Consider the following 27904-nt stretch of genomic DNA (forward strand, 5'->3'; position numbering starts at 1 on the left):
TTTCGCAATGAAGCTTTTAACTTTGGAAAAAAACGGCGGAAGCAAAGTTGTACACCTGATAGTATATTCGAAAAACAATTGGAGATCGTACTCGTGCAAAAGTAATGCTGCTAGATTTTTCAATGTTCACTCCCATACCGTTTTCATGGCACCATGCTAGAATTCTCTCGATATCCATCTGCAAAGCACAACAGTTCACCAGAGTTGTTATGATGCGATAAACCTTTTAATCATCCGCAGATACGACTTTAGAGGTCGTTGATGAAAAGTACAAACAGTAGAGGCCCGAGATGACTTCCTTGCGGAACTCCAGATGTGTAATGTTGAAGCTTACTGAACACGAAAGACTCAAACCTTACAGATGCACTACGATTTGAAAGGTATGAAAAGATCCAGTTGGTTAACCAATCGGGGAAGCCAATTCTTTTCAGCTTCTCTACTGCATGTTGATGTGGAACACAGTCGAAAGCCTTTGAAAAGTCTACATACCTTACGATCAAAAAAGAACCGGAATTTTCATTTTAAAATTCCCGCGCTTGTCCAATCGGTAAACTTTTATTCTCTCAACGTTGGCAACACTTTTATACACATTCTGTCAAATTTTGACGCATATCGTACGATTAGTTTTTGTTTGGCGTCTATACAAAAAAGTTGAAAAATTTTCGTGTGGCGATTTTTATAATGGATGAAAATTTAGAACAAAATGCAAAATCGCGCTGTACCGATTAGAGAGATTGCTGTGTTGTTGGGCATCTCTTATGGATCAGCCGAACACATTTTAACTGATGTTTTGTGTTTGAAACGCGTCGCTTCTCGGTTGGTGCCAAAAAAGCTGAATTTCATTCAAAAACAGCGTCGTGTTGATGTGGCCAAAGAGATGATTTCCAACGCAGATAGTGACCCCACATTCATCGAATGCATCATAACTGGTGATGAGGTGTGGATCTATGAATATGACGTCGAAACCGCACAACAATCGACCGAATGGCGCTTCGAAGGCACGCACGTTGTTCTAAATTTTCATCCATTATAAAAATCGCCACACGAAAATTTTTCAACTTCTTTGTATAGACGCCAAACAAAAACTAATCGTACGATATGCGTCAAAATTTGACAGAATGTGCATAAAAGTGTTGCCAACGTTGAGAGAATAAAAGTTTACCGATTGGACAAGCGCGGGAATTTTAAAATGAAAATTCCGGTTCTTTTTTTATCATAAGGTATACGGCATCGATCTGCTGACGTTTTTCTAGTTTGCTGATAAACGAAGACACATAGCTCATCAGGTTTGTTGTATTAGAGCGATTCCTAACGAAACCGTGTTGATCCAATGATATTACAAGTTTTACTGCAGGGTAGAGAATGTTCAACAGCATGCTTTCAAAAACTTTTGGAAGACAGTTCAGAATAGAAATTCCCCGGTAATTTCTTTACAATAGAGCACTCGTTCCGTGATTTCTTATCTATCTAGTTGTAGAGCAATGGCAATTTCACAAGCAAATACTGCATAACTAATTTGTAATGTAATTTAGTCTAATCGAAGTCATAAATTGTACCATTTGGATATTGAAATCTGTTGGTAGAAAAATTGGGGAGGTTTCATTCCTTTCGGAGAAAGGAGATTATAAATTTCATCTCCAAAAAGCTTTTCCCGGCTCCTAAATAAATAAACATACTGTTTTGGAGCGCTTTGGCATCTTGCCACCACTCACAACAGTGACGAAGCAATGGTACGATGACAAAAATTCTAGGTTATTTTAAAACATCGAAACTGAATCTCCCACTCAAGATCAAAGCAATCCGCTCATGCCCGGCACAGCCTAGAATATTCCACCGAACATTTTTACTAACTTCACAAACGCCTGCTTGATGATACTGGAGTCACACATCAACCGACAAAAGCCAACTGCTGTAGCTGCTCGTATGTCACAGCCAACTGAGGAGCAGAGAATCTCGGCGTTCGTAAATTGCCACCAGAATTGCCAATCGAAGTGAAACATTCCGGCTGGAGCCTGAAGCTATCTAACCTCGTCCTTCCAGTCGCAGCCTTCCGACCGACCTGCGTTGTTGTGACTACTACTGCCAGGATTGTACTGTTTTCATATTTAGTTCACCATCGGAGGCATTTCTCTGTCATCTGTTGGTGTTGCACTGTGTGGCACCAAAGAGCAGCTCACCGATAGACGATGACAACAACAACAACACCAAAGCAAACATAAACCAGCCCGTGTGATGAAAGATCAATTCGGATGCAGCGGTTTCCACCGATCCGCTCGTCCGTCCCGCTCAAGAAACCGACTGAATTGTTACCGACTGCTTCGGTAGCACACAAACACACACACACACGTGAGTACAGTTAACGACACGCTAAAAGGAGGCAAAGACTCGTAAATAATGCAATAAGTCTTCCTTTTGCCAGCAGTCTTCCACCAACCTTTGAAAAGTTGTATGCGACATTCGCCACCTGGCGGGGACTTCGTAAGCTTCGACAGAACGACGGAATTCCGACCCATTTGGGGACGACTGATTGATGAACTGGAAGTCAATGACTGCATTTGGAGCAAAATTGCCCTGTGTTATGGAACCCAATAGAAACCCAACCACTGGGGATGGGAAGTTGCTGAAGATTGCATTCCAACCTTCTGACAAAGCAGCAGCAAGGGGGGGATTATGGCAACGTGGCAAGTCAGGCTTGAAATAAGTGAAAAGCTAAAATATCAACTCCGAGATGAACCGGCAGCAGCTGAACAACCTCTCGCCATGTGCCATGCCATTGCCGTTGGTACTAACTGACTGACTGACTGACTGACCGACAACGGGAAGAACGTCGTTAGCTAAGGGGAGTAGAAAAATCCACACTTTTACGATTCGTTGCTTCTGATCCGTGCACCATCGGTGGGAAAATGCAAATTTTTACCCCGGGAGCGAAATGCAAATTCATGCTCCGCTTCGGTAGTACAATCCGAACTCTCAATCCGCAGATGGTGAAGTCGGATTCTACGGTTTCTAAAATCGACGGATTGGTGTGGTTTCCGGTTTTCTTCCTTTCCTTGCGGTGGTGGTGGTGGTGGTGGTTGTGGTGGTGGAACGGAAGAAGCGTTCGTGAAGATGCTGTCCGCGATAGGATCCCATTGGTAATTCAAACAGTTTTATTCTGACTAACGCAAGTCACGAGGGTTGAGGGTTGTTTGGTTCGTTTTTTTTTCCAGGGATGTCGTCCTGACTTGGGTTGAGTTTACCAAACTAGGGAAATTTCCAATTTCGAGCCAATTTATAAGCCGTCCAAAGCAAAACGCACTCCGGGAAGAGCGTCGTTCTACCACAAATCAAGCGATTTTACTTACTACACGAAGACACTGAATCTAGCTGTGACTGTAGAGAACAGAGCTTAAAATTGTCACGCATTCTCGCATCATTCTTATCCAATCCAACAGCTTCAAATTCAATTTTATCTTCTGTCTCATTCGTAAATGATCGCATCTAAAACACACGAAGAAAGACGAAACTTGTTCGTCTCTCATTGAAACAAAAGAGAGTATCAATTCCGACGTCATTTGTTCTCCTATGACAAGCAGAAACCAAGATAACGTCTGCCAAGAGACGCTTGGCTGTAAGAAGTGTCTAAAATATGTTGTCATTTAGTGATTCTCGAAGATTCGGTTTTGGGTTCGACACTGCACAGTATGCGGGTTTTCACTGAAAACCAACAATAACTGAAGGGGTAAATGAAAGAAAAAACACATTTAAAGACTGTCCCAGAAAGTATGGACGCAACCAAAAACCGCTGCCATTTCGCAATGGTTCAGAATCTGTCAATTTTTTGTGGCTGCGTCCTGTTGTTTACACTCTTCTCTAACCACTTGTGCAGTTGTTTATTCGTTTTCATTAGTTTGTTTCGAAATGGGTGGACTTTCAGCAGAACAACGTCGAAAAATTGTGTATAAATGGTGCACAGAACGCAGACTGTCACTGAGCAAGATAGCAAAAATGGAAGAAGTAAGTGAAAAAGTTGGATAAACTTTTACTGAAGGCGTTCGAGCAATGTGGCCATAAAAGTGGGCACTTCGAAGTCAAATGTTCTTCGTGCTAAAGAACGTTTGAATCTTCGAACCTATAAGAAGCAGAAACAACCAAAACGTAGTCCGAAACAAGAAGCATCAATCAGGCCGAGGGTTCGAAAGCTGTACAATACGATTCTTGCAGGAAATTTGAACTGCAAAATCATGGACGACGAAACCTACGTGAAACTCGATTACAAATCCTTGCCGAGACCACAATATTATACGGTGCAAGAAGGGTAAGTGTTGAACCAGTCCGAGACATCGATTGAAGTCGAAAAATTTGATAAGAAAGCTATGGTCTGGCAAGCAATTTGTAGCTGCGGTAAAAGTTCGAAACCCTTTAATCACCAATGCTTCAATGAACAGCGAAATATACATCAAGGAATGTTTACAAAAACGACTTCTACATGATTCAAAGAAACACAAGGATCCTGTTATCTTCTGGCCAGATCTTGCTTCTTACCACTACTCGAAATCATCGTCCCAAAAGACATGAATCCACCAAATTGCCCACAACTTCGACCAATTGAGGAATGTAGGGCATCAACGAAGGCACATCTTAGGAAACATTCAACAGTTCGAAAAAGATTGAAAAAAAGCAAAAAAAAAACAGTTCAAAAAAGATTGGAAAAAAGTGTCAAAACTTGTCGCCAAGAAGTCTGTACGGAATTTAATGAGGAACGTTCGCAAGAAGGTGCGCCAGCTAGTCTACAATGACTAAGTAGCAAATGTTGAGAATAATATTCTGTTGGTGTAGTCTAATATTATCAGTATATCGAATAAAATTTGAATATCTAACACTTGTGAATTATTTTCAGCGAAATCAAAGTGCGTCCATACTTTCTGAGACAGTCTTTTTGACAGTACTGTTCCGCTTACAATGTCGATGACTGGATATTAGGGTGCCCATATTTTAGAGTTATCTCCAATTTTGTTAAGCGGTAGTGCTGAAAAAGTTAAGCACCTCAACAAAAGTCCCTATAGCAAGTCCGGTGGTCAAAGGTTTCCTACATTTTGCATCTAGAAAAATCACCTTGGGCAGTGGCGTAGCGAGAAAATTTGACGCCCGGGGCATAATAAGATTTGTCCCCATCGTTGGTTAAATGAGCAAAAAAAAAATGCTGAACTCCATTTCCGAAAAGATGAATTGGACGAGCGAAAAAAAGGTCCCAAGGATTGGTTTGGAGCCTTAAAAAACGTTGTGCCCGGGGCGAATGCCCCCTTCGCCCTCCAATGGGGAGATACACCACTGACTTTGAAGGGTTTACATGAAATTCCTAAAATCGAAATTTTGTTTTTGATGTTAAAAGAATTAGAATTACATAAAACGTCAAGATTTAGTGTCACTCCGAAAAAAATTTTTTTTTTTAAATCGACTTCTTTTTGAGATTTCCGAAATCGAAATTTTTTTTCTAATCCCAAAAGTCTTATATTGGCACAGTGGCGTGCCGAGTAAATTTGGCGCCCGGAGCGAAACAAGAGATTTGCCGCCCCCATCGTTTGTTTAGTAAGCAAAAAAAACGCGAACTGCAAAAAAAGGTGCCAAGGATGACTTTGCCGCCCCCTATAAATGGTTGCGCTCGGGGCAACTGCCCCCGTCAGCTCCCTTAGATACGCCACTGTATTGACATAAAAGGTCGGGATTTAGTGTCATCTTGAAAGCAAATTTTTTTAACAAAAAGACTTTCTGGGGCATGGAAAATTTTTTTATTTGTTTTGTTGCTTTGCAGTATGTGTCTGAATTCGAGTTTGTGTCTGAATTTGGGTTTAAGTCTGCATCGGAGTCTGAGTATGAATCAGAAACTGAATCTGAGTTTGAGTCAAAATCTAAATCTGAATTGGTACCTGTGTCAGAGTTGGAGTTTATGTCTGAATTTGAGTTTGATTTTGAAATCGGAATCTACTTCTGAGTTTGTGTTTGAATTCGAATTTGTGTCTGAATTTTAGTTTAATTTTCATGTCTTGACCTACGTCTCAATTTTAGTCAGAATTTAAGTGTGCCTAAATTGGTGTTTAAGTCTGAATTAGTGTCTGAATCTGATTTTGAGTATGAGTCTGAACGTGAATCTGTGCCAGGGTTTGAGTCAAAATCATTATACGAATTCGCGCCTGCGTAAGAATTGAAGTTTGGGTTTGAATTTTAGTTTGATTTTGAATTTGAATCAACATCTAAATTTGCGTCTGAATTCGAGCTTGTGTCTGAATTCGTCTGAGCATGAGTCAGAATTTGAATCTGATCTAGATTTTGAGTCTGAACCTAAATGTGAGATTGCACCAAAATCAGACATGGAGTTTGGTTTTGAAGTTTGAATCTACGTGTGAGCTTGTGTCTGAATTCGAATTTGTATCTGAATTTGAAGTCTGAATCTACTTCTCAATTTGCGTCTGAATACGTATAATACGTGTTTAAATCTGAATTAGTGCCTGAATCGGAGTCTGAGTACGTGTCAGAACCCTAATCTGATCCAGGTTAAGGTCTGAATCTAAATCTGAGTTGGCGTTTGTGCCGGAATTGGAGTTTGTGTCTGAATTTGAGCTTGATTTTGAAGTTTGAATCTACGTCCAAGCTTGTGTCTGATTTCGAGTTTGTCTGAATTTGAGATTTATTCTGAAGTCTGAATCTACGGTTGAGTTTGCGTCTGAATTCGAATTTGTGTCTGAATGTGTTTAATTCTGAATTGGTGTCTGAATAGGAGTGTGAGCCAGAACTTGAATCTGATCCAGATTTTGAGTCTGAACTTAAATCTGAGATTGAACTTGAATCAGAATTGGAGTTTCTGTCCGAATTTGAAGTTTGAGTTTATTTTTTAAGTCTTAGTTAGTGTCTGAATCGGAGTCTGATTATGAATCAGAACCTAAATCTGGTCAAGACTTTGAGTGTGAATCTAAATCTAAATTGGTACCTGAAGTCTGAATCTACTAATCGTTTGTGTTCAAGGCTGAATCAGTGTCTGAATCTGATTTTGAGTGAGTCGGAATCTAAATCTGATCCAAAGTTGGAGTCTGAATCTAAATCTGAGTCAGAATTGGACTTTGAGTGTGAATTTAAGTTTGATTTTGAAATCTGAATCTACGTCTAATTTTGAGCGTTAGTCAGAATCTAAATCTAATCCAGAGTTTGAGTCTGAATCGGATTTTGTGTCTGGATTTGAGTTTGGTTTTGAAGTTTGCATCTATGTCTCAATTTGGGTCTGAATTCGAATTTGTGTTTAAATCTGAATTAGTGCCTGAATCGGAGTCTGAGTACGTGTCAGAACCCTAATCTGATCCAGGTTAAAGTCTGAATCGGAGTTGGCGTTTCTGCCAGAATTGGAGTTTGATTTTGAAGTTTGAATCTACGTCCAAACTTGTGTCTAAATTCAAGTTTGTGTCTGTCTGAAATTTGGTTTTGAAGCCTGAATCTACGGCTGAGTTTGCGTCTGAATTCGATTTTGTGTTTAATTCTGAATTGTCTGAGTATGAGCCAGAACTTGAATCTGATCTAGATTTTAAGTCTGAAACTAAATTGCACCTGAACCAGAATTTGAGTTTCTGTATGAATTTGAAGTTTGAAATTGTTTTTAAATCTTAGCTGGTCTGAATCGGAGTCTGATTATGAATCAGAACCTAAACCTGATCCAGAGTTTGAGTCTGAATCTAAATCTGAGTTGGAGCCTGAGTCAGAATTGGAATTTGTGTCTGAATCTGAATTTGAATGAGAATCAGAACCTAAATCTGGTCAAGAACCTAAATCTGGTACCTGAGTCAGAATTAGAGTTTGTGTCTGAATTAGTGTCTGAATCTAATTCTGAGTATGAGTCAGAATCCAAATCTGATCCAGAGTTTGAGTCTGAATCTAAATCAAAGTTGACACCTGCGTCACAATTCGTATTAGTGCCTGAATTTGAGATTAATTTTGAAGTTTGAATCTACATCTGAGTTTGTGTCTGAATTTGTGTTTAAGTCTGAGTTTGAGTATGAGTCAGAATCTGAATATGAACCAGACTTTGAGTCTGAATCTAAATCTGAGTTGGCGCCTACGTTAGAATTGGAGTTTGTGTCTGAATTTGAAGTTTGAATCTATGTCTGAATTTGTGTTCAAGTCTGAAATAGTGTCTGAATCTGATTTTGATTGAGTCAGAATCAAAATCTGATCCAGAGTTCGTGCTTAAATCTGAATTAGTGTCTGAATCGACGTCTGAGTACGTGTCAGAACCCTAATCTGATCCAGGTTAAGGTCTGAATCTAAATCGGAGTTGGCGTTTATGCCAGAATTGGAGTTTGTGTCTGAATTTGTGTTTATCTGAATCTGAGTATGAGTCAGAACCTGAATCTGAGACCTTGAGTGTAAATCAAAATCTGAGTCGGAATCGGAATTTGTGTCTGAATTCGAATTTGGGTCTGAATTTATATTTGTCTGAATTTGTGTCGGAATCTAAATACAAGTTAGAACCTAAATCTGATCGAGTTTGAGAGTGAATCTAAATCTGAGTTGACACCTGAGTCGTAATAGGAGTTTGTGTCTTAAACTGAAGTCTGAATCTACGTCTGAGCTTGTGTCTGAATTGATGTTTATGTCTGAGTCTGATTTTGAGTATGAGTTAAAATTAAAATCTGATCCAGTTTGAGTATCTGAGTTGGCGCCTACGAATTGGGTCTGAATTCGAGTTTGATCTTGAAGTTTTAAAACTACATCTGACCCTATTTGAATTCGAATGTGTCTGAATTTGAAATTTACGTCTCAATTTTTGTCTGAACTCTAGTTTGTGTCTTAATTTGTGTTTAAGTCTGAATTAGTGTCTGAATCTACGTCTGAGTTTGTGTCTGAATTCATGTTGTTGTCTGAATCTGATTTTGAGTATGAGTTAAAACTAAAATCTGATCCAGTTTGAGAATGAATCTAATTCTAGGTTGGCGCCTACGAATTGTGTCTGAATTAGAAGTTGTTTTTGAAGTTTAAATCTACGTCTGAGCCTATTTGAATTCGAATGTGTCTGAATTTAAGTTTGAATTCGAGTTTGTGCCTTAATTTGTGAGTCTGGATTAGTGTCTGAATCGGAGGCTTAGAATGAGCCAAAACTTGAATCTAATTCAGATTTTTATTGTGAACCTAAAAGGGAGATGTCACCTGAGTCAGAATTAGAGTTTCTGTCTGAATTTGATGCTTGAATCTACGTTCGAGTTTACGTTCAAGTCTGAATTAGTGTTTGATCCTGAGTTTGAACATCAGCCAGAATCTAAACTTGATCCGGAGTTTGAGTCTGAATCTAAATCGGAGTCAGTTTGTGGAGTTTTTGTCTGAATTCGAGTTTGAGTCTCGGTTAAAATCTCGGAGTCATAACCTGATTTTGAGTCTAAATTTAAGACGAAGTTTGATTTGGACCTGAATCTGAGTCCGAGTTTGAGCCTGAATTTAAATCAACGTAAGCTTGAATAAGCGTGCGACTCGGAACCCGTGTCTAAATTTGTGTTTAAGTTGGTGTCTGAATTAGTATCTGGATCTGATTTTGAGTAAGTCAGAATCTAAATGTGATCCAGAGTTAGAGTCCGACTCTAAATATAAATCTGAATTGAAGTTTGTGTCTGAACTCGAGTTTGGGTCTGAATTTGTGTTTAAGTCTGAATTAGTGTCTGATTTTGAGTATGGATCAGAATCTAAATCTGAAAGTTGTGCCTAAATCTAAATCTGTGTTGGCGCCTGCGTTAGAATTGGAGTTTGTGTCTGAATTTGAAGTCTGAGTCTACGAACCGTTTGTGTTCAAGGCTGGATTAGTGTCTGAATCTGATTTTGAGTGAGTCAGAATCTAAATCTGATTTAAATCTGCGTCAAAATTACCCTCTTAGCAGGCCGTTCAATTTTATTGGTTTTTGAGCGCTTGTTGAACGACATATTGCATGAAATATTCGTTCAATTTGCTGGAACGGTTTGTTGTTGTTTTTTGTCTTGCAAAAATAGTGTGAAAATTAAGTGTTACCTTTACATAGAAAGAAAATTTGTAGTTATTCATCGTTAAGTAGAAGTATTGTGCAGGTATGTATTGTTAGTTTAAACAAATAAGTTGAAAAACCTTCAGAAATTCTGCAATAAAACTAGTCCAACAGGGCTCCAACTCCTCATTTTAAAAATGGCTCAACAATGGACCTCTGTCTGCCGGGTTTGTTGAACGAAAAAAATGGCATTCGGTTCAACGGTCTGTTTCAAAATCGGCAAATGAAGGTCCCGTGTTGGCCTCCTGTTGAACGATTGATTGGACTTTCATTGGACCAATGATTCAACGTATTGGACCAATGAAGGACCACAGTTGAACGTTTTTTTCTAAGTGGGTATAGTTTGCGTCTGAATTCGAGTTTGAGCCTCAGTTAAAATCTGAGTCTGAACCTGATTTTGAGAGTGTGAATTTAAAACGTAATTTGATTTTGATCCTTAATTTGAGTTTTAACCGGAATTTTAATCAATGTAAGCTTGAATATGTGTCTGACTTCGAAACCTGCGCCTAAATTTGTGTCTGAATTTGAGTTTTATTCAGTACTGGAGTCAGAGTTTGAACCAGAATCTGACCGCTGCACTATTTTTGTACCATTTAATTCCACTATTTCACTGTCACGTTATTACACTTTCACAAAGTCACTATACTTTAATGAAGCATAACAAACGTTACAATACAGATACGCGTATTTCGGAATGTTACTTACATCCTTCTTCAGTGTATCGGTTTTATAAGTTTGTTTGAAAGAATGCTGTAATGCTGCTCCTTTTATACGAAATGTCTTATTGTCAACGGGTAAAAACGGGAAGAAACAGGTAGTAACAGACGGGTAGAACGGTAGTTTGATTGTCAGCGGAGGGCAACAAACTGAAGAAGTGGGGTAATAAGAGATTAAGTATTACCTAAATCTATTTGTATCTTATGTGTCGGTAATAGCTTGAATAGCTAGAAGGGCTTATTTCCTTGGTCACGATTCAATAAAGAAATGGAGTTATTTTTGAAGATTTCTAAACTTTCAGCTGTGTCTAATTTCCATGGGTTGGAAATTTGTCTTATGATTTTTATGTCGTTGGTAGTGAGTTCATGATCTTCAGAAAAGGCATGTTCAGCTACTTTTGGTACAAAAATAGTGCAGCTGTTTGAATATATTCCGCTAACAGCTCCAGGTGAAAAATAGTGCAGAATCTGACGCATAATAAGAATTTACGTCTGACTTCGAATCTAAGTTTGAGCGAAGTTCAAAATCTGACTCAGAATCACTAAATGAGCCTGAGATTGAGTCTGTATCTCAATCGGAGTTTAAACATAAACTCGACAACTTTTGTTGACAACTTAATCAGAAAATACGTCTGCGTAAGAATCAAGGTCTGAGTTTTAATCTTATTCAGAATTTGAAACTACGGTCGAGCATGAGTTCAAGTCAGAATTGCTGTCTGAATCTGTATGAGTTAGGGTGTTAGTCTGATCCTCAATCTGAGACTGTCTGTTACTTTTGGTCTCAGTTTGAGATGTAGTCTGATTTGGATTGTGTATCTGAGTCTAAATCTGAACAACAGTTTGAGCCTGGGTTTGAGTCTAAGAATTTTTAATCTTACATTAAAATAAGATTTACTAAAAGCTTCAGTTAAATTCTGTTTTTATCGATGGTTCAATTTTTCGACTGAAACTTCCTTAAACTGTTTCACTTCTCGCTCAAATCGACCAGAGACTTCCAGGGAAAACTAACAAATCAAGTTCAAACTTCAGTACCTCTCATCAATCACCCGGTAAGTTACCTAATTAAATTCTTCTCTGGCACCTCAAAATCTCACCCAACAGCAGGAGAAAAACTACTCCTGCTTTCACAACGTTCTGCCTGTCCGTTCGTCCGCCGCCCGTCCGTCTGTCCCGGGCGATGCTTGTTGACACCACAATTCATTACCGATGAATTATAGATGCTTCACCCCGCCATGCAGCCATAATCAGATAAATGGTTTGATTTGAACGAGCACCACGTGCAGCCCTCTTCCTGTCCACCGCGCAGTCCACCGGATAGTGTCACTTCCCACTCCGTCATCATGATGCCATCGATAATCGGAATTAGTTGCACTCGGTTGACTTCAATCACTTGAATGGCTGGCTGCGGCGTCTTCTTCTGCTGCCGCTGTGTCAGACAAATAGAACGCAACGTCGTTACTTTCTGATGGAACTTCAATCCGGGAATCGCACTGGTGGTACTGACTGAAGGTACCGGAATTGTCCGTGACGACCAGCAGAGCGGGGTGAGGGTAATGCTTCGTTATGCGAAAGTGAATTATTTTCACCAACCCTCCGCAGACGAGCGCTCGACGGTTCCCCTTCCGGTAAGCGCTCTAATCCACTTTATGGAATCACATGTCGATGCGTTCGCAAGTGTTTGACACTCTCCCGGATACGGCGGCGGCGGAGGAGGGAGTCGCTGTTGCTAGCAATAAAGGAAATGACAAGTGAAAAAAAAAAAATGTTGGTGAGGGATTCTCCCTCGCCAACACCGATCGCAGTTGGCGTTGGGTGGTTTTCCGTTGTCGATGATTGGTTTTAGCGTGCGTCGAGTTTACGTGATTACAATCATCCCTGAACAAATTCCTTCGACGTGTTTTAGTTCTCTTGCGGGAGCAGTTTTTCGTTGTCGGTCTTCCAACCTGACTAAATTGTGAGCGTCCGTAATTCCTTGGCCTCAAACAAGAAAACCCTCTGCCGCCGTTGCATTCCCATTTATCAATCCGATGACACCCATAAATAGAGGTTGATTGGCATTTATTGCACACCCGGGGAAGCAAAGTAAGTACCATACATGGATGACATACTCGTACAAATAACGAACCGCACACACTCACACAAAGCCACCGGCACAATTTGGGTAACCACCGCAGAACAACTTATCAAACCTCTTTCTCCTCCTGCTCCTCCTTTTCATTCTCGACCGCTTCTTCTAAGCGAGCGAGGAACTGTTTTTTTTTGTTTGTTTGCATGGCTCTCGGAGTCTGGCAACCGTGACAGTCGACCGTCGTTTTTGGGGTTGCCGGTCCATTTTTCATACACCACACTCCTGTTGGCCCCATGTCGGTTAGATCCGGAGTGCTTTTGAGTGTGGGTTAGAGAGCAGGATGAGGGGGGGATTACTAAAATATTTGTGTACAAGTAAACAGACAGCTCGTTGTTCGGTGGTCGTGCCGCCGCCGCCGCCGGGTACTATCATAAATTTCACCCCCTCAGTCGCCCCCGAGACATGACAACCTCCGGCGGGTTTTCCTTTCCAGTTAGTCACGGAGCACCACGACGCATCTCCGATTGCGAATAGATTGAACCCGGTCCCGGTTAAGTTAGTCCGTTATCCTCAATTCGTTTTCGTCTCCAGATTTCGAGGTTCCTTTTCGTTTGCATTGTAAAATTCCTACTAGGTATATATTGACATAATAATATGAAACGAACAAATTGCCTTCCTTCACTTGGGCCGGGGTTCGGCCTGAAACATTTCCATAGACATCTCCTAATACGTCTGGATGATCTGTGACATAATATTATCCTTCAAAAATTTGCGAATCTCCTCGGTTGAAATTTGCCGTCAAGCAATTGACTGCTGCCATCAATCTGGAGACTTGTGTTCCGTCCGTTCGTCCGGCCGCTGGTGGTGGAAAAGTTCCTGAAAGATGATGATTGATTGCACACTTTGAAGTTGAGTTGCCGTGAGATCACAATTGTTGGATTTATCAAGTTAATATTGAAATAATTTCCATCCAAATCCTGTTAGGTTACGTAGCAGCTGGTAGTTGACTAAAAAAATAAAAATTGCATTATTCAATTTGTTTAATTTCCCTAACTGTCACTCAAAAAGCTTGAGTCATTTAATATCTGGACGTAAAAAATCGAAATAAATTTTAGAACCATGTCGATAAAATAACATTTTGAATAATCAAAATGAGGTCTGAACATTTCTTCGAATACCACACACCATAGTTTGAACACTCTGGCGGCCATTTTGTTCCATCATCTGTTGTTCATTTCGGTCCACCACTTTTCATCTTCTGTTAGACAATTGCCTTTTGAATTTTCTTCGGTAGTTGGACATCCTCGAAATCACTGTAGCGCTTTTTTGGGTTGTAGTGGCAGCTTGCCAAATCATACCAAAAATTAACCAATCCATTGTGAGCTTTTAATGTTCGGAAGAATACGTTTTTTCAGGCACATTTGGGAAATTTATCACTTTTCGCAGCTGCAGATACCTTGCCAGATCGTAAGCTTTCTTGGAAATTTATTGGCAAACACGAATTTCATGGGGATGTATGTATCTTACAATACACACTTCCATGCACGTTTTTTTTTAGCCATCAGATTCTGTCCAAGTCCCCTGTTTTGTTGCTTACTGCTATGAAAACACGGTGAATTCTTTCTCGTAGACGAACTTTATAGTCTATAGTTTTTTTTTCATAACAATTTTCAAGTTCTCCTGTTTTTTGGTACACTTTTTCTTCTAGTTTCCTCCATTTTTTGTTTTCCTGTTGTTCAATATAGTCACTTTCAATAGTTTTCTGTAACTAGTTTTTCTTGTTTTTCATAGATTATAAAGCTTTCGGTTTTCAATATATTTCGTTTCCTGCAATATATTTAGTTTTGCTAGTATTCTGTATTTCGATGTTCTAGTTTCTCTTTGATTGTTTTTTTTCTGTTTTTAAATTTCTTATATTCTTCTGTACATATTTGAAGTTTTTTAGTACACTAAGGTCTTTTTTATGCGCCTTTTTTATGCGAAGTTTCAGAGTTATGCGGTTTTTTTATGCGGTACGTAAACTCACATAAAAAAGACTTCAGTGTACTCTGTTCTCAAGCCACTTGTTTTTCCTTAGGTTTCAAGTATTCTGGTTGTCTAGCTCACTTATTCTCTTGGTGCTCCCATTTTTGTTTATTTTGTATTCAATTTTCTGTTGTTCTAAATATATTTAGATTCTATAGTTTTCTATATTTCGTTTGTATAGTTTTTCATAATAGGCTCTAAGTTTTCCGGTTTTCCAATTTTCCTACTTTAACTTATTTTGCATTCATATTTCTAAAATTCACGTTTTACTTCTTTGTAGTTTTTAAGTGCTCTCGTTTTCAAACTACTAGTTATTCTGTGTACTTCTAGTTCACTTTTTTCGTTTCCTTCATTTTTGTTTTCCTATTGAATTTTTTTCTTAAAAATTTGTTTTGTCTGCCATATATTTAGTTTTAGGTAGTATTCAGTATTTTGGTTCGTAATAAATTTAAAGTTTTCCGGTTTTTTTAATTTTCTTATTTTAGCCTATTCTATTATATTTTGTATTTTTGTCCTAAATATTTGCACTTATTTAATACTTTCGTTTCAAGCCACCTTTTTTTTGTGTGTGTATATCCAACCTATGTTTCAAGTATTCTGGTTGTCTAGTTCACTTATTCTCTTGGTTCTTCAATTTTTGTTTGTTTCGTTTTCAATTTTCTTCTTGGTTTAAATCTATTTAGTTTTTATAGTTTTCTTTATTACTTTTGTATAGTTTTTTCGTAGATTATAAGTTTTCCGGTTTACAAATTTTCCTAATTTTGCTTATTTTTTTCTACTTCCATATTTCTGAAATTCTTTTTTTACATCTTTGTCCTCTCGTTTTCAAACTACTAGTTATCCTGTGTACATTTTGCTAATCTCCAGTATTCCAGTTTTCTTGTTTCCTCCATTTTTTGTTTTTCTGTTAGTTTTCATTATCAATTGTTTTGTCCGAAGTATATTTTATTTTTATAGTATTCTGTTTTTCGTTGTTCTCGTTTCTCGTTATATATTTCAAGTTTTCTGGTTTTTTAATTTTCTTATTTTCGCTTATTTAATTATTTTTCTGTTTTTAGATTCTTCTTCTACATATTTGTAGTTTTTTAGTACTCTGTTTTCAAGCCACTTGTTTTTTGTGTGTACATTTTTCTAGGTTTTTCGGAGATTTTATTGTTTTTCAGGTTTTTGTATTTTCATATTTTCGCTTATTTTATTATTTTTGCTATTCTTGTCCTAATTATTTGCAGTTATTTAGTACTTTCGTTTTCAAGCTACTTGTTTTTTATGTACAGTTTCCTATGTTTCTAGTATTCTGGTTGCCTAGTTCACTTATTCCCTTGGTGCTTTCATTTTTGTTTATTTTGTATTTAATTTTCTTTTGTTCTAAATATATTTAGTTTCTATAGTTTACTGTAATTCATTTGTCTAGTTTTTCAAAATAGATTATAGGTTATTCGGCTTTCAGATTCTATAATTTTTGCTTATTTCGTTTTTTTTCTACACTTATATTTCTAAAATTCTCGTTTCACATATTTGCAGTTTTTAGTCCTCTCGTTTTCAAGTTACTTGATTTTTTGTGTACAATTATTCTACATACTAAGGTTCTGGTTTTCTAATTCACTTTTTAAAGTTTCCTCAATTTTTGTTTTCCTGTTGTTTTGTTTTCATTTTTCGTCAATATATTTAGTTTTTATAGTTTTCCACCTTTCAAATTTCAATTTTTTTGTTTTTTTTTTCAGATTTCTAGAATTCTTGTTTTACATATTTGCAGTTCTAGTCTTCTCGTTTACAAGCTATTTGTTTTTTGTGTTAAAGGCGTTACGAAGCGTTACATGCGTTACTTTTTTTTATGGATTATAGGACATACGAACTGTTGCGTGCGTTACTTTTTGTGAGTGATAAGCGTTACTTTCTTGTAAGCTGTAGGCGTTACGAGGTGTTACATGCGTTACGAGTTATAAGTTGTAGGCGTTACGAAGCGTTACTGTTTTGTAAGTTACAGGCGTTACGAAGCGTTACATGCGATACTTTTTTCTAAGTAACAGGCGTTATTTTTTTGTAAGTAATAGGCGTTATAAAGCGTTACATTTTTTGTGAATATAGGCGTTACGAAGCGTTACTATTTTGTAAGTTATGGCGTTACATGCACTTTTTGTAAATTATAGTTTTGTTACGAAGAGTGACATGCATTACTTTTCTGCAAGTTATAAGTGTTGCAAAGCATTACACGCGTTACATTTTTATAAATTATGGGCGTTACGAAGCGTTACATGCGTTACTTTTTAGTCATAGGCGTTACATGCGTAATTTTTTTTTGTAAATAATAGGCGTTACGAAGCGTAACTTTTTTGTGAGTTATAGGCGTTACAGAGCGTTACATGCGTTATGAAGCTTTACTTTTTTAAGTTATAGGTGTTACGATGCGTTACATGCATTATTTTTTGTAAATAATATGCGTTACGAAGCGTTACATGCGTTACTTTTTTGTAAGTTATAGGCGTTACATGCGTTACTTTTTTGTAAGTTATAGGCGTTACGAAGCGTTACTATTCTGTAAATTACAGGCGTTACGAATCGTTACTTTTTGATTAATTCTACGCGTTACGAAGCGTTACATGCGTTACAGATGATTTTTTTGGAAAAAGATACGCGCAGAGGTAGGACTCGAACCTGAACCTGTTTGGATATATGATACCGGTCGTGAGGCGGCTAGGATTTGGGCCATGTTCGATGTACGCTTACCAAACCCAGTCTTGTGGTAGAGCTGCGTCTACCACAGCTCAGGGTAGCGGAAATGGTGAATGGGTATGCACGGATTGCATAAGAACGCAGGTTCGAGTCCTATTTCTGAATGTATCTTTCTCCAAAAAATCATCTTTTCTGTGAGTTTTTAATTCGTTTGGCGTCTTCAATATATATTCCCACTCAGTCATTGCAAAAACTGACCTTTGACTGTTGAAGTTTGTAGGTTTATACCCAAACAAACATTTATAATTTCATGCAAGATTCGATGAATTTTAGCCTTTCCTGTTTTTTTTTTGCTGGGAAACCTGACTTTCATAGGGGTTTCTTTCTGCATAATTTTTCTCCGAGATGACTAAACACTGCTACTCTCAGGGGCAAGCCAAACATGCCTGTCGTTCAAATAAATTTTTGTTCTTCGTAGTTTTACAGGTTATATGATTGCGACTTTAATCTATCAGTCGGCAAACAGTGAGTCCCATAAGATGATATTTGAAAGAAATAATTTATTTTTAGTATCAGTTTAAATCGTACTCACGTCAGTCCGATTCGGTCTCTGCCATTACTCACTCGTCATGCTGTCAAAAAACCTGATCCAAATTTTCACATGAAAAGACAGTTATTGTCATTCCAACACAGGAAAAAAACTGGTAGATCGAAACGAAATACTTTTTCTCCTAGTCTGGCTTGAGACAGCAGATTAAGCAATCAATTAGAGGATGCCGGCTTGAAGCAATCGCAACGGACAGTCAAAGTCTAGGCTGCTGCTCTGTCGAATCACTTTCGAAATGCGAGTACCAACGGAAGCAGAAATGTGATACCGTTAAGCTCGTACCTTTTGTGTTCCTGGCGGGTCGGCCAGCCGGCCGCCCGAGCAGCAGTCTATCCTTCCACATCCTGATTAGGTGGTTGTTTGTCTAGCGGCGGTTGAAGCAGACAATGATTAGCTCTATCATTGTCTGCCAAGAAGAGAGAAATGAACAGAAGCTCAAGGACGCCGGACCGAGGCAAAAGCCATTAATCCTGGTTTTCGTTTCTGAGTACTAAGCGAAAAATTGCCCTTCGGCCAAGAAGTATGTAGGATTCGCTTCCCCTTCTGCTGATGCTTTTGTGTACGTGTGCACGTATGTGTGTGTGTGTGTGTTAGCGGCCGAAAGCTTGAGTAGGGATTTTCCTCAAGAGTAGCTTTATTTCCGAACTCAAGAGAAGAAGAAGTCCTAAGAAAGTATAAACACACTTCCATTTCGACGATGGGTTTTTTTCTATTTTATTTTTTTTTCTCTGCGTGAACCGGAAAATCCCCTCAAAATAAAAATGGATACTTTCTGAAAACAGGTTCCGATGAGCCGAGTTTCTTCCGACAAAACGGTAATCGGCTTTCTTTCGTCGGGCCAATTTCCGGAATCGAAATTCAACCTGCTTCGCTGCTGACCACCGACACCGACACCGACGCTAGGTTGTTATAATTTTGAACTTGTTTGAATACAGTTCAAGCCGCCGCGTTCCAACGTTTTTTTTCTCGGTCCTACTTTCCCGGAAAGATCTGCTGTTGGGAAGGGGCAAAGAAAAAAAAGGGAAAACTTTTTTTTTCTTTCGCACCCTCGTGAATACCGGATAGCGTAGAGCAATCGGGTCACCAGAGGGATTCTCACAGACTCCAACCCCGCCCTTCGCTCGGTCCAAGCACTTGGTCTTGGCTTCTTATTTTGATTACAGTGCAGAAACCCACACCACCTATGGATGATATTCCCAAGTGAGCATGAGAAAACGGTGCCAACGATAAGGGGCTGCATAAAGTTTGCGGTTTGATACGAACCGACACCGAATTCCTCCGCTTCGGCTGCTGCTTTCTCTGTCAGGTGAACGGAAGAAGAAAGAAACATCAGGCAAAGAAAAAAAAGGAATGCTGAACGGTAAGCCGGATTCTTTTTTTTATTTCGGCTATCTGAAAGTGTTCAGATGGAAGCCGGTTCCGTGACACAGAAACAGTGATTGGATTGCAGTTTTGACTTTTTGGAAAAAAAATCCTTGTGCCGGAATTGCTTAAAAAAATAAAATTTGTTTTATTCTAACATTCTACAACACTTCGTCTTCGACGAAAAGAACTGAAAGCAATTCAAACCAAGATAATCTGGGAAAGTTTTGCGGGATAAATATTATTCACTGGCAAACGGTTCAACTGCAAACGAAAACTGGGAAGTTCGACGCTCAAATTTGTGCATATCGATACGTACAACACTTGTACAGCTTTGTTTTAATTCACCTGTCATTTGCCTATCTGTGCGTACAGCGAACATTGTTCGCGATAATCGTTGTTCCCGGTAGCTGTGATTTTCGCACGGTAGTAGTATTGTTTTTTGGTCAGAGAAGTCTTCAGTTACAGAAATTCATGAAATTTTCGAAAAAAAAATTATAACAAATGTCTTACAATTACATGAAACGTAGAAATATAGTGTAAAAAATTATTGAAAAAATCTACTCCACAACGTGACACTTGCCGTTTCATGCAATTCTAGGGCATTCGTCACAAAAAAAAACAATTTCAGAAATCTCGTAGAAAATTTTCCCATGTGCATAAAATTCGCTCGGGTATCGTGAAAATCCGAGCTACTCGCACGACCTGTTGGTCAAGTGGTTGAGGGTGTCCAAGTCAACTGTCACTAACGTAATGAAAATCGAATGTGAATTTGGATGTCTACAGCCATGCATCGAGTCTAACAAGAAGCTGGACGGTTCACGACTTAGATATTGGATGGTGACTACGATCGCGGAAGTTGTGTACGAAGATTTTCGATTGCGTGATACGGGACAATACAATCCAAAGCAAGAAAGGAGACCGACTTAGGTCTTAGAGTTTTTGAACCACTTCCAGAACTCTGGACGAGAATCCTAGGTCTGCCTTCTAGGCTTCGGACATGAATTCTGGACCTAGATCTGTTCCTGGACCTGAATAATTTGGACTCGGATTCTGAACCTGTATATGGACGTAAATTCTGGACTAAGACTCTGCACCGAAATTCTGAACCTGGATTCTGGTATTGAATTCTGTTCCTAAATTTGGAGGCTAGATTCTACATCTGGGTTTTGGATCTGAATTCAGATTCTGAATTCTGCAATTGAAATCTGAACCAGCATTCTAAACCTGGATTGTGAATCTGGATTCTAGGCCTGAATTGAAAGCCTGGATTTAGACTTCGAATCGAGAACTGGATTCTGGATCTGGCTTCATGAGGCAGGATTTTGGTCCTGCATTCATTCTAGTCTGGAATTTTTGTTTCTAAATTTGGAACCTAGACTCTGTATCTAAGTTTAGGAACTGAATTTTTACTCTGAACTCTGGTTCTGAATTCTGAAACTGAGTTCTGGGAACCGGGACTCTGAACCAGAATTCTATGATCTGGTTTTGAACTTGTAATCTGAGCCGGGATTCTGGACCTGGATTCTAGCATTCAAGATCATGATTCTAAAACTGGATTCAAGTCCTGTATTCTGGCTGGCCTTGAATTCTGATCCCGAAATTGGATTCTACATCGGAGTTCTGGAACTAGAATTTGATTCAAGATTTAAATTCTGGATCAACATTTCTGATCTGGATTCTTGAGCCGAGTTATGAACTTCGAACTTGGATTCTGGATCTGAGTCTGGACTTGGATTCTCATGTTTGTACTTGGATTCTGGATCTGAATTCGGGACTACGACTCTGAACCTTGATCTGGATCTGAAACAGGGTTCAAAATGCGATTCGAGAATTGAATTATGAAGCTGGATTCTGGATCAGAACTCTGGTCATGAATTCATGAGTTCTGAATCTAAATTCTGATCGTGGACTCAGAGTTCGATTCGAGATCAGAATGCTGGACTAGGATGCTGGTCTTAAATTCTTATACTAAATTATTATTATCAATGTTTTTTTATTTCATCCCGGTTTTAACCGTTAATCGTCATTCGCCGAGGCAATTTTTCCTGAATTCTGTACCAGCATTCTGCAAAAAAGATGCTAGACCTGGATTCTGGTCTTGAATGTTGAACCTGGATTCTGCATCCTATTCTCGGTCCTGAGTTCTCGACCTCAATTCTGGTACGGAATTCGGATCCTGAATTACATGAACCTGAATTCTGAACTCAAAATCTAGTTCAGTGTTGTGTATTTCAATTCTGGATCTGGATTCTGAAACTGGATTATGGTCCTCAATTTTGAGCCTAAATTCTGCAACTGAACTCTGGACTTGAATTCTAAATCTGGTCTTGAATTATGATACTAAATTCGGAACCTAGATTCTAAACAAAACATGATCTCTGGGCCTAGATTCGGAGCATTTTGGTCCTTAATTATGGATCTGAATTTCACAATTGTGCCTGGATTCTGACCCTAATTCTAGACCTGGACTCTTAACCAGAATGATGGTCCTGCATTCTAGATCTGAACACTATTCCTGAATTCAGAGCGAGGCACCTGCATTCCAGTTTTGACTATGGAGTTTTGTCCTGAACTTTGGATTTGAATTTAGAAATTTTAGCCTTCATTTTGAACCAGGGTGCTGAAACGGGATTCTGAACCAGTATTCAAAACCAAGATTTTGAGGTCCTGAGTTCTGAAACCGATTTCTAGATGCGAGTTTCTGAGCTTAAAGTCCGAACCTGGATTCTAGCCCTGAATACTTAATCTGAATTCCGAGCCTGGATTCTGCACCTAAACTCTGCACCTGAACTCTGGTCCCGAGTTCAGCAATTGAATCCAGGATATGAATTCTGAACCACGATTCCGAGCCTGGATTCTGCGTTTTATTTCTAGATCGAGTGCCATAACTTGGGATCAGGGTTCTACACGTGAGTTCTGAAGCTGGATTCTGCACAAGAATTCTGAAGCTAAATTCTAGATCGAGTTTCTGAACATAATGTCTGGATCTGAGATCTATTCCTGAGTTCTGCATCTGGATTCTGGACCAGGATGCTAGACAAGAATTCGCAACTTGCATTCTGCATATCAACTCTACACCTGGTTTCTGAACCTGAATTGTGGGACCAGGATTCTACAACTGAATTCTGAACCTGGGTTCTGCAACTGAGTTCTGTATCAGCATTTATCCCCAAGATTCCTTTTGTGGAATTTGACCATCTGTTTTAACAGACATCGAAAGCTTCTGAACCAAGATGCTGAAAATTAAATTAAAAACCTGGATTCTGCATACGAATTGTAGATCTGGTTTCCAAACCGGGATTCTGGGACCTAAATTCCTTAATCTGGATTCTACATTCTGCTTTTGATCTTGGATTCAGGATACTGGACCTGCAGTCGGAAACAGAATTCTACTGCTCCATTGATAGGAATTTTTTCAAATGGCAGAGACTTTCAAACAGCGCGCAAAGATAAACCTCGTGTGGCAGGCCATCTGTTGCTGTGGCTTGAAGAGAAACATTGACTTCGTAATATGAAAAATCGTTTTTGTTTGCCTAAATTTTGAGCTTGGATTCCGAATTTCGACTTGAGTTCTGGATATCTGAAATCAGGGCCTGGATTTTAGACTTGGATTCTGAACCTGAATCTTGAATCCGAATTTTTGATCTGAATTCTGTAGTTAAATTCCGGACCTGAACTCTGGGTTTGACCGAGAATTTAGATCCGAATTCTGAAGCTAAATTCAAGATATTAGTTCAAGGCCAGGATCCTGAACCTCCATTTTTGACCTGAGTATCGGACTCTTATTCCGAATCTGGTTTCTGAAGCTGAATCTAAGCTCTGAACCATGATCCTTGACATGGATCTGGATTCTGCACTGGATTCCTTAACCTGAATTCTGAACCTGGGTTCTTCGGACCTGAATGGTGGATTTGTACCCAGAATTTCAACCTGTATCCTTGACCTGGATTCTGGACTTGAACCTGAGTTCAAGTTGACTTAAATTTCGGACCAAGATTCCGAATCTGAATCCTGGTTTCTGAGCCCGAATTCCGAACCTGAATCTAAGTTGTGAAACACGAATGTCTGCTTGGATCTGGGTCTTGGAACAGAATTCCTAATCTGAATCCTGAATCTGGGTTCTAAACTTGGATTGAGTTCTGGATGTAGGATTCTGACCCAAAATTTCTGAACCAGAATTGTTGGATTGGATTCTGAATCTGATTCTCAACCTGAAGTCAAGAGACTTGGATTCTGGATAGCGAATTCGGGATGTTTTGAACCTGAATCCAAATTCAGAGCCTGTATCCTGAGCCTGATTTTTTTACGTGAATTCAGAACCTGCAATAGAGCTCTGAATCAGAATTTTGTATTTGATTTCTTGACTTGAATTCTGGATCTGGACTTGGATTCTGAAGTCTGAACTTAATTTCTCGCCCAGCAAACTTGAACCAGGATTTTAGTACTAGACTCTGGACCTGGACCTAGATTCTGGATTGTGTTTTTAATCTGAACCAAAATTAAGGACCTGGATTCTCAAATTGAATCGAGGACTTGAACCTGAATTCAGGACCAGCGTTCTGAACTTGGATCAGAATTCTGAACCTGTTTTGATTACTCTTCTAGGATATATCCAGAAACCACCTCCACAATTAATTTCTAAAGTCCAGTTACTGAATGCATTCCCAGAACTCTCGTGTAGGGTACATATCGAGAATTCAGGCCTAGGAATCAGCTACAGAATCCATCTCCATGTTCCAGGATTCCATATATGGCGGAGTCAAAGTCAAGGTCGAGAATTTGGCTCCCGAACCACTTCAATGTTTCATTTCAAGAGTCCAGGTCTGATTTGAAATTTGAATTCAAAATCAAGATACAGAATTCTGTTGCAGAATCCAGGACAGGAATTCATCGTCATAATCTATCTCCAGGATCCATTTCCAGAATCCAGTTACTGAATTCATTTAAAAAAATCTTGGTCTAGAACATAGTTACAGAATCCAGCTCTAGCAACCAATTTCAGAATCCAGACCCAGGTTTCAGTTTTCGTGCCCAGTTTCAAAATTGAATTCCTGGACCTGATTCTATGCCGAAAATCTGGGTTGCGTTTTGAACCTGTGTCTAAATTCGGAGCTTGTATTCTGGACCTGGATTCTGAACATGGGCTCAGAATCTGGGTCTGAACACTGAATCTGAAGTTTCACCAGGTTTTAGAAGTTCATGATTTAAATTCTTGACCTGAATTCTGGACCGGGCTTAGACTCTGAACATAAATTCTGAATTTGGAACATGATCTTAGGCCTAGACTCGCGACCTCGATACTGGATTGTGTTCTAAGCTACTTGAATCTAAATTTTAAGCCTGGATTCTAGGCCTGAATTCTGGATTTTGAACCTGAATTCTGGGTTGCGTTTTGAACCAGTATCTAGTTTCTAAGCTTGTATTCTGGACCTGGATTCTGAACCTGAGTTTTGGACATGAGTTCAGACCCTGGATCTGAGCTCTGAATCTGAACTTTGCAACTTCTGAACATAGATTAGATTCTGAACATAAATTCTGAATTTGGACCAGGATTTTAGGCCTAGACTCGCGACCTCGGTTCTGGATTGTGTTCTAAGCCACTTGAATCTAAATTTTGAGTCTAGATTCTGAACCTGGATTTTCGGCCTGAATTCTGGCCTGGAACCTAAATTCTGGATTGCGTTTAGAGCCCGTATCTAGTTTCTAAGCTTGTATTCTGAACCTGAATTTTTAATAAGCATGAATTTAGCGACGCACCTCTCGCCGATGATAACGCAAATAGGTATTGTTGCTAATTTGTTTGTAAGTTCATATGAAGTTACCGTAACTAATTAGTAACAAATTATTCACTCGGCTTCGATTTGTTTTGAAGCATGTTTGAAAGGGGGGCTTCGTTAATTTCGTATTAACTTAGCGAAGTACTAAGAAAAAATAAAATAAAAATTGAACAACAAATTCAACATTACCGTAACTAATTAGCAACAAATTATTCACCTATTTGCGTTATCATCGGTGAGAGGTGCTCGCTCGAAGTTCATGCTCATCTTCCTTCTTAAATTCCAAGACACCCTTCTTAAGGCATTCTTTCATGTGAAACGCTCCGCAGATTGTTTCGGAAGTGATAAAAGAGTGCACTTCATTCACCACTTTTGCAAATCGCTTGCCAGATCAGGAACTTTTTTTTTTTGCAAATTACGATAATTTCCTTTTCCGAAAGCTTTCGTCACCCAATTTTTTTGTTTTGACGGTATACATTTTCAGGTTTTCTCTAGTCATGTGGTTCAAAACCTGTAGAAGATCGCCATTTTTAACAAATACACCAATTAAATCACATCCCATTCTGTTTTTCGAAAAACCAATTTCATGTAAATCGATGTATCGACTTCAAATACAGTGGGAAACCAGGATTGTAAATTTGGTATGGATACGAACAGAACAACTGCAGAATTTATGACCTTTCAAAGACTACCGCTGAAATTACGGTCTCGGTCCTAAAACAGACCCAGATTCGTGGAAACTTGCTCGGGTCGACGACTCCTTTTTTATAATAGCTGGAAGCAATAAAAAAGAGCTTACCCCTCTTCCCCGGCCGAAGCATTCCCATAAAATCGGAGCACTTCCTTCTAGAAATTGTCGAACATCGAACGACCGCAAACGATAAAACATAATTGCGATAAACATGGTGCAATTAAAACAGAAATTAAAGGGTAAAATCGATTCCGCTTTGCCGCTTCCTGCGCTGCGCTGCGCCTTTCTTCCGGTAAGTGAGCCAAGTGCCGACACCAATTGATGAAATCCCTGCTGCAATCAACATAAACGACACCGACCCCCACCCGCTCGCTTCTCCTAGCCGTGCTCCTTCCCGTTTTTTTTCGCTCTCATCCTTTCATCACTTTACAACCAATCAAACTTTTTCACGAAGCAATTAAAAAAGTTGATACAACTCGCTTTCGGTTCGGTTCTGTCGGTTCCTTTCCACTTCCGTTCCCGCGTTCATTCCGGTTCGAGTCCCTCACCTGGGCTGGGCGGCTTACACATGGATCCTAGGATTTCACTCACTCACTCACTAAGGCTACACTCGTCTCGTCACCGGAATTCGTACAGTGGAAAATCCACGACGACCGAAGGAAGGGGAATACCGCCACCACATCAATGTTTCCTGGTAAAAGACTTCTGCACCGTGTTCTGTTGCCGCCAACCCGACGAAGGTTGCTTTCTCCGTTTAGCCGATTGCAACGATTGGAACACTTGTTACACAGAACTGGTTGGTTGGTTGGTTGGATGGTGGATGATTCGTTTCGCGGAAATTCCGTCGTCGATTTGTTCCTCCCGTCGATCCCGAACCCGGACCGGACCGAAAGACAAGGATTAGCGTTTGATTATTGGATTGGAAATTTGGCAAACATCAAATTTGCTGTTATCGTTTGCTTATGCTGGTCCGTTAGTTTGGTTACCGTGGCAACTGGATCCGGTCCCACGTGGAATAGTAGTAGGCGTTGCGACCCCACTATTCTTCGATCCCACCAAGGGATAAGTGCTTTGTTTGCGTTTTGCGCCATTTCAACGAAATTGATAATACCCTAATCGGAAGGGAGATATGATCGCCGTCCCGAACGCCGTCGAAGTGAGTTGTTTGTTTGCTTACTTCAGTAAGAGATCGTTTGCTATTGTGAAGGGATCGAACGATGAACGGGAATGTGACAGTCAATTTAATAGGATTTTCCTGGAATCCACGATGCAGTCTGTCGCACGAAGTTCATCGATGGCCCGGATAAATAAACTGTTGCACGCGAATCAACGTTGTTGAACAACGTGAACGTTTTTTCCTTCTTCTTCTTTTATTGGTTGATAATAGTTGAAGGAATAAAAGATTCAATTGTTTATTGTTACTTGGAAGTCGCACAATAGTGGATTGGAAAGGTTTCCAATAGAATTGGAAGTGACATCGAAAAATATTGCTAATTGCATAACTTCGAAAAATCGCAAAACTTTGTAAATTCCCATAACAAAATCTTTTCAATCTTAAAATTTAATTATCCAATGATTTAGTAAAGATTTCATTAAATTATTCGTAAAAACGGGTGTTTCTTTGTTTCATTTTTTTTTTCTTTTTCGCGTTTCACCTTCTACTCATCAGTGCATTAGCAGTTCAAATTGGACGGCCATCCAACCTAGCAGTTCAGCTAAAACCGCAAATCTCAACTCAACTCGAGCATGCTTTCGGCCTTTCTCATATATTCTCATATAGCAATCACTGGGGACACGAGGCCTGGATGGCCAAACATCATACACCAATCGATTCGGTTCGACGAACTGAGCAAATATCTGTGTATGCATGTGTGTGGCAAATATTGTCACTTTTCTCGAAGATGGCTAAACCGATTTTCACAAACTTAGGTGCAAATGGAAAGTCTTATGGTCCCAT

This window comes from Malaya genurostris, chromosome 1 (assembly GCF_030247185.1).
Source record: "Malaya genurostris strain Urasoe2022 chromosome 1, Malgen_1.1, whole genome shotgun sequence".
Lineage (NCBI taxonomy): Eukaryota > Metazoa > Arthropoda > Insecta > Diptera > Culicidae > Malaya > Malaya genurostris.